Consider the following 15,171-nt stretch of genomic DNA (forward strand, 5'->3'; position numbering starts at 1 on the left):
GGTCGAGGCTGCGGTGGCCGGGAGCGGCCACTGCACTCCAGTCTGGGCGACAGAGTGAGACTCCGACTCAAAAAAGAAAAAAGAAAAGAAAAGAAAAGTGATCCACAGACACTTGCTTTTTCAGTTGGGGGCTTAGCATGGGACCTGACTCTGGGATCCCAGCTCTCTGGGAGAGCATCAGTCTCAAGCAGACGGTATCCCACAAGTACATGTGTCTTTGTCAGGTCCTGCGTCCTTCCTTGGGTTCAGAAAGTGTGGCCAACTGGGCACAGTGGCTCATGCCTGTCATCCTAGCACTTTGGGAGGCTGAGGCAACAGGGTTGCCTGAGTCCAAAGGTTCGAGAACAGCCTGGGCAACTTGGTGAGACCTCATTTCTATTTTTTTGAATCAGAGTCTCATTCTGCCGCCCAGACTGGAGTGCAGTGGCCGCTCCCGGCCACCGCAGCCTCGACCTGCTGGGCTCCGGCGATCCTTCCACCTCAGCCTTCCAAGTAGCTGGAACTACAGGCGCACACTACTACGCCCGGCTAATTTTTTATTTATTGTAGAGATGAGGTCTCGCCAAGTTGCCCAGGCGGGTCTCGAACCCGTGGCCTCAGGCCATCCACTCACCTCAGCCTCCCAAGGTGCGGGATTACAGTCTGCACCACTGAGCCCAGCATAATGAGGTTATTTTAATGAAATGTTTTTCTTAAAAGAATAATGCAGCCAAGTTCTGACAAAAATGTTAATATATGGTGGAAATTTACATGATATCTGTCAATCGGCTTCAGAATAATCGAAGTCTTTCACTTCAGACTTCCAGCGAGCACGGCTCTCCACCTGTGCGAGCTCCTCTGGTCCTCGAGGGGTTTCCTGAGGCTGGTCCTTTGGAAGTGTGCACTCGCTAACACGGCATTCTGGTTGCCATGGTGAGCAGAACGTGTTTCTTTCCCCCTAATGTTTCCAAATTGGCTGTTGAGATGACGTGTACATGCTACTGCTTCTTTGAATATACGCATTTCATGTTGACTTTGTATTGGAGACAGAGAGGGCCTTTGGCCGCACCTGTCCCAGCCTCCTTGGCCTTTCCGGAACGGGAGCGCCGTATCTGTTAAACAGAAGCAGTGATCTATACACCTCCCAGGGTTCTCCTGAAGGTTAAACAAGGTTGCACCTAGGAACAGGCGACAGTTTCACTGTTGAGTCTACTGGGGGTTGTCATGCGAACTTCACACCTGGGGACAGTGATCATGTTACAATCCTCATTAACAACGTGGACCTGTGTCTGTCTGTCTGTCTGTCTCTCTCTCTCTCTCTCTCTCCCCATCTCTGTCTCTCCTTTTTAAGAGAGAGTAGCTAAGATTTAAGATGACTAGACTCTGTTTCTTTTCCTTTTGAATTGAACTGGCCACCATTTTGACACGAGTGTTAAATGAGGAGGATGTCAGGGATGCCCAGGCCTGACGCCTGATTTGTTGGGTAAGGCCTTGACCTCCCAGGGCTAAGTGCAGTGATGAACAGGAGTTTCAGAAAGGTATTCTAGGTCCTCTCTGCTTGAAAAGTTTTTTGCACTTTGCTATTTACAAGCAGGTTTTACAAAAGCGAGTAGGAGTACAAAGCTCTTCTGAAACCCATCAAGTGTACTTTTTTCTCTCTTTTGACTGTTGATGAAATGAACTTGTGTAGATTTTATTTTATTTTTTTTTGAGTCAGAGTCTCACTCCATCGCCCAAGCTGGAGGGCAGTGGCGCACTTATGGCCACACCAGCATCAACCTGGAGGGTTCCGGTGATCCTTCCACCTCAGCCTTCCAGGCTGCTGGAACTACAGACATGCGCCACCATGCCCGGCTAATTTTTGATGTATTGTAGAGACGAGTTCCCTCCAAGATCACCAGGGTGGTTTCAAACCCGTGGGCTCAGGCAATCTACTCGCCTCGGCCTCCCAAAGTGCTGGGATGACAGGCCGAGCCACCCAGTCCAGCCTCCCGAATGTTTTATATGATTCTTTAGGACTGTGGTTGCACAACTAACATTTGAGAACATCCTCCTTGTAAGAATGTTAACAATACAGAACCACGAGAAAAGGCGAACGTTCCTTCCTCTCCCCACCCCCCTCCACCCCCAGGTTGCCCCTCTCCTCGCTACAAGGATCCCCGCCTCTATCCCCACGGCCAGATTCTGTCCCCTTGTCCCCACTCCCAGGTTCCCTTCCCCCCTCCCTACTCAGAGGTTCCCTCACCCCATCCCCACTACCAGGTTCTATCCCCGGGGCCCCCACCTCCAGCTCATAAATCCCACTCTCGTTGCCCAAGTTTTCTCTTTAGACATGTCTGCATGCTTAGGTAGATAGATAGATAGAAACACAAATCTATAGCTTTTTTTAAAGTCAAGATCTCACTTTGTCACCCAGGGTTGAATGCAGTGTCACAATCACGGCTCACCACAGCCTCAACCTCCTGTTCTCAGGAGATCCTTCCACCTCGATCTCCCCAGCAGCTGGGACTTACAGGTGCATGCCATTACACCCTGCTAATTTTTAAATCTTTGTTGTTTTTCATTCTTTATTTTTAATTTTATTTTTTTGCAGAGAGGAGGTCTCAAACTTCTGTGCTCAAACAATGCCTTTGCCTCAGCTTCCCCACGTGCTGGGATGACAGGTGTGAGCCACTGTGCCCAGCTTCTCGTTCTAGTTTTTAACATTAATGGGATCATTCTATAAATGACTGAGCCCACACAATTGTTTTCTGTTTGTTTATTTTGTGTGTGTGTGTGTGTGTGTGTGTGTGTGTGTGTGTGTTTGCAGAATGTATTAGAAATATTCCTGTTTCCGTTCAAGGTCTGTCAAATTAAGTTCAAAACTTGCCAGCATGTGCTTTGGCAGCACTGTGCAAACAACTCGGTAAAGTTCCATGACATATGCAGTGTCTCACAGCTGTTTTGGTTTTTTTTGAGTTGGAGCCTCACTCTGTCACCCAGGCTGGAAGGCAGTGACATGCCTCTCAGCCACTGCAGCCTCAACCTGCTGGACTCTGGTGATCCTTCTGCCTCAGCCTTCGAAGTAGCCGGAACTATAGGCACATGCTACCACCCGGCTAAGTTTTGAATTATTATAGAGATGAGGTCTCACCAAGTTGCTCAGGCAGGTCTTGAACCTGCGGGCTCAGGCAATCCACTCGTCTCAGCCTCCCAAAGTGCTGGGATGACAGGCTGAGTCACCGAGCCCGGCCTCACATCTGTGTGTCAACGTGTGATGGTGTCTTGCTGAATGGCATTCAATATCGTTGCATGTTTTTGTGTGCCGTCATGAGAATGCTGGAGCCTGAGTTAGGGCCATGAATAAACATTAAATTTCTTGTTAAACTTGGCAAGAGTGGAAGTGAATTCAGGGATGTAGAGAGGAGCACATTCCTCTAAACGGCTACCTCGATTCCTTAGCATGGCAGCATCCTTGGGATTTAGTAATCCTCTTACTGATAATAATTGGCTGCTTCCCTTCCCCCACCCCCCACCCCCTGCTTTTTTTGAATTAACAAGGGGGAGAAAGCTACAGCAAAGATATTCTTACACAAACATCTTGGGTTCATATTTCTCCGCATACAGACGACCGAAAGGGAATTGCTAGGTCACAGGTAAGGAATGTTTCTCAACCGGGTAGAGTCTGTCAAATTTTCCTCCCCAAAGCTGCACCAGCATATTGTCCCCCGTTATGCTGGAGACTTTTCTATGGTCGACTGGGGTTGCATGCTTGGAAAAATCCTCTTATTATGTGGCTCTCGTCTTGCTCTGTTGAACTGGAGATTCTCATATTTTACTTGAGATCCTGGAACTGCACTCAAATTTGAGGTTGCAGTAGACGCCTGTCACAGGTTTTGATCAAGACCAAGCTCGTTTGGCAACATGAAGTGAAACACGCCTCGTCTTTCCCGTGCTCTGGAATAGTCAGAGTAGCATGGCAGTCACGTGCTATGTGAAGTTCTAATGAAGCCTGTGAAATCTCGGCACATTTTGAGAGTACTTTGACAACTTCTAAAATCTCTTCTAGGGTCATGCATATGTTTTCTTCTTCTCTGATAAATTTTGCTTGTTTATATTCTATTCAAAAACCCTTCATTCTGCCCAGATTTTACAACTTTTAGCACAGTTTGACATCATTATCTACATAAGACCTAAAGTCTCCTCTTTACCTGTAGTTTCATTCCTGTCCTTGTTCCAAATGCTTGTTGGTTTGGTTTGTTTTTTCTTATTTTTCTTGATTAACTTTGCAAAAAGTTTCTCTTTTTTCTGGTGTTTTAAAGAACGATCTTTTTCATTTATTTATCAGGTTACTGATTTTGTCTTCTCTAACCCCTAATTCTGCTTTAATCTTTATCAATTCCTTCTTTCTGCTTTTCTTCATCTTATTATCTTGGCTCTCTTTTTAACTTCCAGCTGAACAGTTTATTTGTATTATTTCTTCTTGTTTAATTATAAAAGCCTTCAAAACCTCTAGTTGCTCTGTGTGCACCATCTTGGCCTTCTCATTATGTGATGTTCTTGTTATCGCTGTTTCTAAACAATTGGTAATCACAGCTCTGACTTCTCTTTAATCTAAAAGTGATGTAGGAGTGTGTTGGGCTTTTATTCTTTTTTAAGTTTTGGCATTAATGCACAGTTTCTCTGAATTGTGGTCCAAGATTATGGCTTGTGTGATTTCTTGTCCTTGGAACGTATTAAAATTTTTCTGGCCATCATGGTGGTGCACGCCTGTAATCCCAGCACTTTGGGAGGCCAAAGAGGGAGAATGGCCTGAGCCCAAGAGTTTGAGACCAGCCTGGGCCACATAGTAAGACCTCGTCTCTACCAGGCATACAAAAATTAGCCAGGCGGGGTGGTGCACACCTGTAGTCTCAGCTACTTGGGAGGTGGAGGCAGAAGGATTACCTGAGCCTAGGAATTGGAGGCAGCAGTGAGCCACGATGGTGCCACTGCACTCCAGGCTGGGCGACAGGGTGAGATCCTGTCTCAAAAAAAAAAAATAGTTTTTCTTTTTCTTGTAGGCTCCTAACTGATCACTCCTGGTAAATGTGTCAGAGGCCTAAGGCAGGGGTAAGTAGGTGCTCTGCAGAGTCCAAGTGTGACCCGTGTCTGGAGTTGGGAAAGTGTTTCCATTCAGCCTGGCTAAAGTGAGTCAGCTGAATTGCTGGATGGAATTAAATTTTTCAGGCACAGCAGACATACAGCATTTTTTATTGCAAGAGCCCAGCTTTGTTGAGATTTTAGAAGAAGGCAAAGGAGAAAGACAAAGAGGAAGAAGAGAAGAAAGAGAGAGGAAAGAAGGAAGGAAGTTTGCTCAAAATTCCAGAAACTCGGGTTTAGATAGCAAGAACCAATCTTTTTTTATTTTTTATAATATTATTTTAAAGATTTTTTAAAAACAGAGATGAGGTCTCGCTATGTTGCCCAGGCTGGTCTTCAATGCCTGGACTCAAGTGATCCTCCCACCTTGGCATCCCAAAGTGTTGGGATTACAGGTGTGAGCCAGCACACCCGGCCTAAGAACCAATCTTAGAGGACAAACTAACCCAGAAATGTGTACTACGAACCACAGACTCGAGAAGACACAAGATATGTGTGAAAGCACTCTCTATACTTGAAGAGATGCCCGCATAGGGCAGGAAGGAGGGGAATGAGGGGTAAGAAAGCTGGTGTGGGTGAGTGTTTCTGAGTGGGGCCTCTGGTCCTGCCCCCTCCTGGCGCTGAAACCCTGAAAGCAGGGAGGAGGGGCCTATGTCTGAGGGTTTGAAGAAAGCCCTGCCTCGCCCCTGGATCCCTGAGAGGAAAGGGACTCCCCGGCATTCTATGCCAATGCGAAGTGACCTCTGTGGGCCAACCCAGGCAGAGAGAGGGCCCAGTGGGTCTCGGGTAAAGCTGAGAGGGAATGTGGGTGTGTGCACCAGGGCACTGGGTGTGGGAATTTGTGTCGGAGGGCGACAGCCGCAGACAGACCTCAAGGAATCTGCCAGAAGGGAGGCGAGGCCTCAAATTCCCAAAGACCGCTGTGCATGGGGCCGGCCAAGAGAACAGAACAGCTCTCACCTTTGGCCAGCAGGGAAGAAGGCCACGAGCAAACACCAGGCAGGAGCAAGCTATGCAGTGGAGGCCAGCCTCATCTCCCAACCCCAGATAAGATGCCCACCCCAAGTCCTGGAGATCCTCCTGGTGGGGGAGGCAGGTTGGGCTAGGAACACTCTGAAGCCTAGGAACACTCCAAGCTCACGGATACCCGCTGCAGTGGGTGCAGAATCTTGCGTGCAAGCAAGTGGCCCGCTATGGGGAACGCCACACCCACCCACCCACTAGGCTCCTAGCAGACACCCTGCAGCACTGCAGTCATCTATCCAGGATGCTTGTGGCCGACAGCCGACCACCATGGCAGGACTAGCTTAGAGAGTCCTGAAGCCTGCACATCAGTAGCTGAGGTTGACCCAAGGCAACCATAACCTACTTTTACCTTCACCATAATGTCCAATTAACATAAGGTTACCCTTGGGAGCCTCCCACTCCCATCAGACACCTGGCGCCATGACGGGCCTGAAACTCCCCCACTCAGCGTGAGGGAGGATTAACAGATACCCAGCCCTGAGAACACCATTTCTAGAAAAACCCCACCCAAAACTCAGTCCTCAGTGTCCCAAGCATCCAAGTTAGAGCTCAGCCGTGTGGGGTGCAGAATCAGCCCCTCTCTGCAGGCTGTTTCTGCCCGCTCTCCTCTTGGGAGCATCCTCGGCTTGGCCAAGAAAGCTTCTGAGCCCTCCTTTCCATGTGTCCGTCTGCAAACTCCTTCCAAAGGTGAGCTCAAGAACCCGCCGCCGCTGAGCCTCGTGCCGGGAGCAGCACTTCTTCCCAGTAACACTCTGAACCTGGAAACCCAGGCAGCTGGGAGGACAGTCCTGAAGACACGCGTTTTCTTCACCTCTTCATTCTCTGGAAGGGGCTGTGGGTGGTGGCCAGTGGCCTCTTACGAAAGCTCTCAGCCAACCGCTTTGTAGTCATGAGTCGTCATGTAGTTGTCGTTGCCCTTGGGAAAGGGGCAGGTGTCAGCAACCTGGAAGAAAATCCCCAAGTTCAGGAAGCAGCCGTGACCCTTAGGCATAAAATGGGCATAAGGAGGGTAGAGCAGCACCAGTCAAACTTCCCCAACAGGAGTGGACGTCAGTGAGGAGGCTGGGCTCCCCAGGAAGCAGATGCCAGAATGGAGGTAACCCTGCCGGGCGGTGGGGGAGCTCTAAGGATCAGCCCCAGGGCAGGAGGCAGGAGTCGGCCCAGGAGTGTGTCGGCTGTGGGGGCTTCGTGTGGAGGCCTCCGTCCAGCCCTGGGGACTCTGGGGCTGGGACGGTCCTTCCCAGTGGTCTACTCAGGGCAGGGGCCAGGCCTTTATTCCCGGGCGTCGGCCCGTTCGAGGAAGGAGGCACCCTTGGGCACAGGGCCCTCTTCAATGAGCCTGTCCCCGAAGGGAGCTGCCAGGCCAGGGCTGTCTGTCAGCAACCCTCGCGCAGCGGCGGGAAGGCGTGCTCGTGGCTGAAGGGGCATCTGGGGGGCACCTCTCACCCCCAGCACAAGGGCCAGCTCTACTCACCAAACATCCACTTAAGAAGAACCCAGAGCCGGGCTCGGTGGCTTAGCCTGTAATCCCACACTTTGGGAGGCTGAGGTGAGTGGATTGCCTGAGCCCGAGGGTTCGAGACCCGCCTGGGCAACTTGGCAAGACCTCATCTCTACAATAAATCAAAAAAAATGAGCCGGGCATGGTAGCGCACGCCTGTAGTTCCAGCTACTTGGAAGGCTGAGGCGGAAGGATCACCAGAGCCCAGCAGGTCGAGGCTGCGGTGGCCGGGAGCGGCCACTGCACTCCAGTCTGGGTGACAGACTCCAACTCAAAAAAAAAAAAAAAAAGAAGAAGAACCCGGAGCCCACAGCTCTTGGGTTTTTAGGGATTGTTTTGAAGAAACACTATACCACCAAAGCTCTCCATGGCAGAAGATACATGACGTGGAAAACACACCGTTGGCCCTGTGTCAAAAGGTGACCTGGAACAGTGAGACCAGGGGTGGAGGGGCTCAGACGTCCTCTATTTGTTCACTTTACTGATGTTTCCCCGGTCCACATGCCCAGGGGTTCTAGATGAAAGGATTCTGTGTCTCGTGATGGCTAAAGGAGATTTCTCAACACATACACAAATCATGAGTGATTTTTAAAAGCATGAGGACTCTGAGATGTCCTTCCAAGCTCCTGACACCCACTCCTTTTGCAAGTTTAGGGCTCGCTGTTCACACACACACACAGGCAGCAATGACTGCCTCACAACGACGACCACGCCGTGGCCACCAGCCACCGTCACGCACGTCACCAAGCTGAGATCTGAAAATGCGAGAAATGTGTGGGCCGAGGCCAACGAATTATGTCTAAGGCCCCCAAAGCAACGGTAAATAGCTGTGGTCTAATTAAACTAAACAGCTTCTGCACAGCCAAAGAAGCAATCAACAGAGTAAGTAGACAACCTACAGAATGGGAGAGAACGTTTGCAAAGTGTACACCTGACAAAGGACTAACATCCAGAACCTACAAGGAACTCAAGCAGATCAGCAAGAAAGAAACAAGCAACCCCCTTAAGAAGCGAGCAATCGACATGGATGGATGTCTCTCAAAAGAAGATGGGCCAAGGGCCCGCAAGTGTTTGGCAATGCGCTTGGCATCACTCATTACCGGGGACACGTGGATCAAAGCCACAAGGAGATACCACCTTGCATCAGCCACAACGACCACTATTAAACAGGCAAAAAGTGCCGGGCTCGGGGGCTCAGCCTGTCATCCCGCGCTTTGGGAGGCTGAGGTGCGTGGCTGGCCTGAGCCTGCGGGTTTGAGACCCGTCCAGGCAACTTGACGAGACCTCATCTCTACGATAAATCAAAAAATCAGCCGGGCGTGGTAGCGCACACCTGTAATTCCGGCAACTCAGAAGGCTGAGGCGGAAGGATCGCCGGAGCCCAGCAAGTCGAGGCTGCGGTGGCCGGGAGCGGCCACTGCACTCCAGTCTGGGCGACTGAGTGAGACTTCAACTCAAAAAAAAAAAAAGGCAACAAGCAACAGATGTTAGTGAATGCAGTGAAAAGAGAATGCTTACACACTGTTGGTGGAAATGTAAATCAGTACAAGCTCTATGGAAATCATGATGGAGGTTTCTCAAAGCACTAAAATCAGATTTGCCATTGGACCCAGAAATCCCACTACTGGGTATCTACCCAAGGAAAAGACGTCATTGTATAAAGAAGACACCTGCAATTCACAGGTGCAAAGATAAGGAGTGCCTGTCAGCCGACGAATTGCATAAAGAAAGTGTGACCATCACACACGCCATGAAATACTGCTCAGCCATAAAAAGAATGGAAAAATGTCTTCTGCAGCGACTTGGATGGAACTAGTGGCCATTATTCTAAGTGAAGTGACTTGGGAGCAGAAAACTAAACACCGCATGTCCTCACTTAGAAGTGGGAGCTCCACTCAGGACCTGCAAAGGCACAGAGAAAGGTGTCATAGACACTGGAGACTCAGAAGGGGAGGCGGAAGGGCTGGAGGATGCAGCATCATCCAGCAGGTGCCATGTGCCCTATGAGTGATGGGTGCCCTAAAAGCCCAGACTTCGCCAGGGACAATTCCTCCAGGTAGTCAAAAACCACTTGTATCCCTACCACTACGGACAGTGAAAGGTTTTAAATTTAAAAAAATAAATTCTTCATTCATAGGAACAAAGAGCTGAGCATCACATGTTCTCACTCATAAGTGGACCTTGAACAACTATTGTAATACCATAAGAAAAGGAATGACAACAGCGGGAAATGGTGAGGCTGTGGGGGGGCAGGGAGGAGGTTTGGCAGTAGTGGGAACCTGCCTGGGAAAGGGGGGCACACCTCATCAACAAGGGTACCTGCACAATGAACATCTGTATGCCTAATCCTGAATTGGACCCCACAATTTTAAAATAAAAATTAAAAAAAATAAATCCTTTTAAATTAAACAAGAATAAAAATCAAGTGTGAAAAACATGTGTCCTGTAGTCAACGAAACACGGTTCATACATGGCAACCTATGTAAAGTTGTGTCTTAAAATCAACGACGTGCTGGCCTCGGTGGCTCAGCCTGTAATCCCGCACCTTTGGGAGGCTGAGGTGAGTGGATTGCCTGAGCCCGCGGGTTGGAGACCTGCCTGGGCAGCGAGACCTCATCTCTACAATAAATGAAAAAAAAATCAGCCGGGCGTGGCAGCGCATGCCTGTAATTCCGGCTACTGGGAAGGCTGAGGCGGAAGGATCGCCGGAGCCCAGCAGGTCGAGGCTGCGGTGGCTGGGAGCGGTCGCTGCACTCCAGTCTGGGCGACAGAGTGAGACTCCAACTCAAAAAAAAATCAATGACAACTTTAGATTTCCATAAACTTTTTATTTGAAGTATGACTTTGTGCACTCAGGAAAGTGCATCTATCCTGAGCATATGGGTCAGTGTACCTTCAAGATTCAACAGTGCAGATCCCCATGGAATCAGCAGTCAGACCAGGCACACATGCAGTACCTGGAATGCCCCTCAGCATCCTTCTTATCACAACCTCTCCGCCCTGCATTGAGGTTCGCTGCTCTCCTGGCTCCTCACAGTGGGGCTCGTGTCCCCCGATTGCAACTGTACGGTATTGAAACTGTCCTGTGTGTCCTCTTGTCAGCCTGGTTTCTTTCGGTCAATAGTACATGTGAGACTCAGCCACATGCGTGCACGTTTCTAGCTCATTTGTCCTTGTTGTGCAGTATTCCATTCTGTGAATATCCTACCATGTATCCCTTCTAGCATCTGCAGACATTTGGATGCTTGCGGCTTTTTACTACGGTCGAACCTTGGAGAAGCAAGACCAACCCCTCCCCCACTGGACACGAAGGCGACAAGATGGAGACCTCTGTGATGTCCACTTCCCCTTCATGGATAGTACATATATTTCCTCTCCCTTATGACTCTCTTCATCACATTTTCTTTTCTCTAGCTTGCTTCATGGTAAGAATACAGTACACAATACACATAATATGCAAAATATGTGTTAATTGACGATTTAGGTTATCGATAAAGTTTTTTTTTTTAGAAAGCAGGCTTTATTGAGAGGACAGAAAAGCTCCCACAGTGAGAGGAGACCCCAAGGGGTTGCCCTCGATAAAGCTTGTGATCAACAGTAGACTATGAGCAGTTAAGTTTCTGAGGAGTCAAAAGTTGTAGTTATTTTGGACTGCATGCGGGAGTTGGCGCCCTAGCCCCAAGGCTGTTCAAGGTCAGCTGTACTATGAATAGCGCGGGGTCTTAGTCTTCTCAGGCTGCCATCACAAAATACCACAGACTGGGTGGCTCAAACAACAGGGCTTTATTCTCCACAGCTCTGGAGGCTGGAAGTCCAAGGTGTTAGCCCCAGCATACCTGGGTTCCAGGGAAGGCTCTCGTCTTTGCTTGCAGGTGGCCGCCCTCCTGCTGTGTCCTCACAGAGGCAAGAGCGAGCTCTGTGTCTCCTTGTATAAGGGCACGAATCCCAGCCTGGGGGCCCCATCCTGATGGCTTCATCTGAACCCAACCACCTCTCGAAGGCCCACCTCCGCACGCCACCACGCTGGGGGCTCCAGCACCTGCGGGAGGGCGCAGTGGAAGCCACGGAGGGAGCTGCTGGGCGCGAGTCTCTGCTGGATTTACACCTAGGAGTCCAGCGCTGGGCCACAGTGAGTTCACGCGTTCCACTTAGCAGATGTCCCCAGCGACATCCTGAACGGGTCCTGCCACTTTGCACACTGACTGGGTCTGTGGGCGTGGACTCCAGTTGCTCCACAGCCTTGGACAACAACTTGGATCTGGAGAAACTCACCATCTGCTTCGAAGACATGGCGCTGCCTGTAACCCAGACGTCGCCAGGCCACCCCGTAAGTCGGGTCTTTAGAACGCAGACGCCGAGCCAGAGGGGAGGTGTGTAAGACACTTGCTGGGGGGTGACACTGTGGGAGACAGAAAGGAAAGACAGCAGGGGTGGAAGGAAAGTCTTCAGACTGTGAGGCTGACCTTAAAACAGGAAAAGAGAGGCTCCCGGATCACAGCACCCGTCGCCCGGAGTCTCAGCCAGCCCGATGGAACCTGAGGCGGCCCGTGAGGGGAAGTGCATGGCGGGCAGACGTGGCGAGACCCACCCCCTGCCCTGCTAGTCATGGTCCGGGGCCCGCCAGGAGGATTGCCATCTAAGGTGGTGGCAGCTCGAGGCTGGCCTTCTGACGCCCCGACAGCCGGACGGTGAGTCCCCTCGTGGAGGACGATCCGGCTGCCACATGCCCCACAGCAACCTCCGTGCACCCCGTGCCGTGTGACTCCCCTTCTCAGACGTGTTCAGAGAGCAGCCCTCCCGAGGCTCCCATGGGCGTCGCTTCCGAGGGGAGACTTTGAAGAGGGAGGCTAGGGGGATGCGTGACAGCCCCACACACGTGGCCAGGCGTCACACCCGGCACCCCCAGCTCCTCCCGTTGGCCGCGGACACTCCTGCAGGGGTGGGGACCTCACCTGATGGTGGCAGTCACACCCTCGCCCTGGAGTCTGCGTCCTGGGGCTCACAGCCTTGCAGCGTGGGCCGGCTCGCTGGTCCTTGCCTGGTCATGACTCCCCCTGCCCACAGAGATCCCCCACCCCCCGGACCGCTCAGCCCCTCTCGTCCCCTGCAGGCAGCACTAACAAGCACCCCGCACATCAGGGAGGCTTGCGGAGAAGGGAAGGGGCTCTCTGAGAAGGGGCGGTGGGCACGAGGACTTGAAGGCGGTGGGGGTGACAGGCAGGTGTCCGGGGGAGTGTCCCAGGCAGAGGGCCATGAGGAGAGGGGGCCTGGGAGGAACCTGGGGAGGGAGTCAGGGAATGGCGGGAGGAAGTCAGAGCCCCCAGGGCTGGGGCCCAGCTGATGGTGTCGGGCGGGCTGTCCCACCTGCTGACCCAGTAGGGTGGGCTGTCCCACCTGTTGGCTTCCGTGGGCCACATGGAGCAAAGAGGAGTTGTGTTGGGCTGCACATAAATTATATAATGCAGTCAGTCTCATATACACATAATAAGACTTCTTTTGCTTTTTTATAAGACTTTGGAAAACAAGAACAATATAAAATGAGTGGGAAATTTGACCTTGTTTTTGTAAAACTAATCTATCCATGTCGGGCTCCATGGAAGTGGTTGCAGTTTTTAGTTCTCAAGGTGCTCGTCAGACACGTTTGTTTGAATTTTGCTGTCTGTGGGCTCCATCGTAGAAAACAACTGCGCACGCATGTAGGTGCTGCCCAAAAGCGACGTCGGGAATAAGGTGTGACTGTGAGTTTCAAAAGTGGGGCTACGCATGGGGTCACGAAGAAAATAAACGCTAAAAAACACATGACATTCAAAGACTGTGGGGCTGCATGACCAGCCGTCCTGGGCCGCCTGTGGCCCGCAGGCGGATTGGACATGCCTGGTGTAGGGTCTCCATCCCCCGACGGATGGGAGAGCCATGGTGGAGTCCTGAGCAGAGGAGTGGCAGGTTCTGCCGTGCCTTGTCACAGGACCCTCTGGCCTCTGAACTGAGCAGAGACGTGGGGGCAGGGAGTGAGCGGGAGCAGCCCGGGGTGGGGGCGTTCCGGCCTCCTCCTGCTGAGAGGCTGGGCACTGAGGATGGCTTTCCTTGTCTGTGGCAGGCGCCCCCTGCACCGGGTGGCGACAGGAGGTAGGGCAGATCCCGACTGACCATTCTGATGGGGGAGGCAGGCAGGGAGGAAGGGAGGCCGTCTGCACCTTCTGGGCGGGGCTGGCCAGCGAGGGTGAGCTGTTCGATTGCATTGTGTTCCGGGAGAGGAGTGACTGCGCTTTTTGAACAGGAAACTCAGCCGGCCCGTCCATAACCGCTGGGCCTCACGGACTGAAAATCCCCCTCGACAAGGAGGGCCGGCGTCCTAGTGCCTCCAAAGCGGGAAGCCCCCAGGAGAAGGTGCTGGAAGGAGAGTGCGCCCCGGCCTGTGGCGTTCCGTGGCCATGTCCCTTACGTGGATGCACGGGACCCCAGGGCGCCACACTCCAACAGGTCTGCGACCCTTGCCGAGAAGGACCCTGCCTGAAGGACGCTCCACGGGGCTGAGCTCGCCCGGACGCACCTCAGATGCCTGGAGGGACAGGACTTCCGGGTGGCTCTTGTAGTTCCTCCAAACACAAGGTCACCCCCAAGCACATCCTCTTCCTCCAGGGCTCACTGGTTGGGGTTTGCACGTCAAAGCTTCTGCCTTGCAGACCTTCCCGAACCCTCAGAAGTTTACAAAGCGAGGGACGGTGGCGGGCTTCTCCATGCCCCTTCCACCTAGCTCCCCTCTCCCTCCCTCAGCTCCCAAGACTCAGCGTTTCTTTTAACCAAAAAGCAATTTCTCTCAACATGGACACCTCCCATGTCCCCACACACCTGAATTGTCCCAGGTTCCTGCTCTTCGGCATCCTTGTTCCAGGCAGTAGAGGGACCGTTGCGGCACTGTGAACAAGGTCCCCAAGGAAGGGGTGGACTCGCCTCTGAGCGGGGTCTTGGAAGGTGAGACAAAGAAGGAAGGATGTTCATGGCAGAAGAAATAATACCTAACAGTTACGACTGGCTCTCGCAAGAAGAATGTGTGTGTACATGTAAGTTTATGTAAATTCTACTGATGGAAAGAATGTGTAGCACAATGTTTACAACAATTAATGAAATACACAATTCTCGGCCGGGCTTGGTGGCTCAGCCTGTAATCTCAGCGCTTTGGGAGGGCGAGGTGAGTGGATTGCCTGAGCACGCAGGTTCGAGACCCACCTGGGCAACTTGGCGAGACCTCATCTCTACAATAAATCAAAAAACCAGCCGGGCATGGTAGCGCACGCCTGTAGTTCCAGCCACTCGGAAGGCTGAGGCGGAAGGATCGCCGGAGCCCAGGAGGTCGAGGCTGCGGTGGCCAGGAGCGGCCACTGCACTCCAGTCTGGGCGACAGAATGAGACTCCAACTCAAAAAAAATTGTATTTGTCTTTAATATCTTGTTTCAGAATAACTTTGCATGTTACCAACTTAAATTGCTAGAGAAACATGCAATTCTCCTTGTTGTGAATTCCATCTAGTCAATTAATTGTTGCAA

Source organism: Carlito syrichta, unplaced genomic scaffold, assembly GCF_000164805.1.
Source record: "Carlito syrichta isolate Samal-C Ts95f unplaced genomic scaffold, Tarsius_syrichta-2.0.1 Scaffold90623, whole genome shotgun sequence".
In the NCBI taxonomy this organism is placed as follows: Eukaryota; Metazoa; Chordata; class Mammalia; order Primates; family Tarsiidae; genus Carlito; species Carlito syrichta.